This window comes from Malurus melanocephalus, unplaced genomic scaffold, assembly GCF_030028575.1.
Source record: "Malurus melanocephalus ecotype Western Australia unplaced genomic scaffold, MMel_1.1 scaffold_356, whole genome shotgun sequence".
In the NCBI taxonomy this organism is placed as follows: Eukaryota; Metazoa; Chordata; class Aves; order Passeriformes; family Maluridae; genus Malurus; species Malurus melanocephalus.
The window spans coordinates 661,003-663,210 of record NW_026623588.1 but is presented as its reverse complement, the minus strand read 5'-3'; positions in this window follow the sequence as shown (position 1 = coordinate 663,210).

Below are 2,208 nucleotides of genomic sequence, written 5' to 3'. Positions count from 1 at the left end.
TGCCACAGCAATTGCACTGACACGACATGTGGAGCTGGATGTCAGTGGACAGTGAGCCAGATGGGGACCAGACTGAGGAGAAATGTGAAAGCTTTCCTTCAGGATCGCAAGAGCAGAGATTTCAGGCTCAAAACCCTTTTTTCCTGTAATTGTTGGCTGCCTTAAATRGGGGGAAAATGCAGATCTGGAAGCTGTGAGGGCCTGTGTTAGCTCAGAGACCTGTTTATAATTATATGTTCCCTTTCTCGTGTTTGCAGAAGCTTTAGGTAATAAGTGCACACAGCACAGGAGCGAGGAAGGAGCAATTGGCTGAAGAGCAAGGGGCAGGTTTATTTTCCCYATTTTGTGAATGGGGTCCCTGAACCAGCAGAAAGTTTCACCTCCATTCCACGGTAAAAAAAAAAAAACCAGGATCTATGGACCCAGATGTTAGAGGGGCTTGTGCTGCCTTCCCACCTTGCTGTTTTCCCATCAGTGATCCTGCCCTGTGCCTCCAGCACGGCCCAGAGGGGCTTGTCAGGCTGAGCCCTGCTGTCAGGCTGCAGCTCACCTTGGCCAGGTCACCAAACCCTGCCAAAGGTCAGTGGCTTCCTCTAATAAATTACCTGAATTTCTACTGGAGAAGRAGTAAGTACTGTTTATTTTTATTAATGCAGATTTCAGGTGCTTGGCACCGATTTCTTGCCAGACTTATTTCAGGAAAAAAAAAAAAATCGTGTTGACCACAGTGCCCTTGTCACCGTGTGTTTAATATCCTTCATAAAGCCAGGAGCACCTTTCTGGAAACAAATGGAGTCTCATTAGTGGGAAGTCGAGGCTAAAGCAAAATCAGATTTTACATTTTATCGGAGGGAGGTTGCAGACTCCGATAGACAAATATAGGCACAGGYAGTGCCCGTGTATTTGCAATACATGTGTGTTATTGCAATAGTGGATGAAAACATCACAGTTTAGAGATAATCCCAGCTCTGTAGTTATGTGGACACATTTTAGCATCTCCTGGCACTGCAGTAAAAGCCAAAGCCTGCAGAGAGGGTACAGTTAAAATGGTGTATCAGAGCAGCACAGTGACATTGGCAGTGGAGTTTTCTCTGGTACAAACCTTCACCCACTGCCTCCAACAACGAGGAAAAAGGCAGSAGAAATAAGTTTGAGATGTTTCTTTAAAGAAAGCACTAAACTTGGTAAAAGGACACAGCTTTGCTACCTTGCTCTCTGCCCCTCATGCCTCAGGATATCATAAATTTTTGATACCAATAAAACAGAATTTTTGATGAGCTGCTATTTTGCATTAAAGCAACTTTACATGCAAAGATTGCATAATAGGAAGTAAAATTGAATTTTGCCTCAGAACAAGTTCTTATTATTAATTTAAGTGTTTTTTATATATTTTAGCAGCAGCTTATCATTCTATATATTTAATTTCTTTCAAGTGAGARCACTTAGCATTGGTTTCCTTGTCTAAACAAATCTTTTAAGAGAACACATGTATAAAGTGGAAATGCAGTGTTTTGAATCTGTGCCTTAAGACAAACAGTGAAACTTTAAAAGGGGAAATAAAAAAATGGCAGAGGACAACCATCTCTAAAGCCTACCAGCAGCCTCCTTGGGACAGGAAAACATGTCTCTTTCTCTATGTGGAATATTTTTTTCCCTCTTTACTGCAGTGTTTATTCTGACCATATTGTGKCCAAACCGTAAATACAAGCCCCCATTGGAATGATTCTGTTAAAGGCAAAGGATTTGCAGCACCTTAGGTCTCGAGTTTACCACAGTTCATTTCCTAACACTTCCACACACTGTGATGTACAGGAATAGCTCACAAATACAAATTGGTTCTTCCCTGTCCTGGATGCATTAGCAAGAAAACCTTTTGCAGCACTTCRCACTGCATTCAGAACTTAGTACTGAAAGCCACCATTTAAAAATCAAGAAAAGGCAGAGCTTGTAAGCTTTTTTTAACCCCCTTCTTCTTTTTCTCCTTCTTGCATGAAACAGAAGTCCAGTGTGGGATCCTATCAGACCACTGCATGTGACATTACTGAACACACCAGGCAGGATTATGCAATAAGCTATTTACAGTGTGTGTGTGTGTSTGTGCCCACATAACTTCAGATTTAATGCAACCCCAAAGAACTGAAACATCGTGATTTAAAAGGGAAAAAAGAAAGAGACAGAAAGAGAGAGGGAGAGAAATAGAAGAGAGAG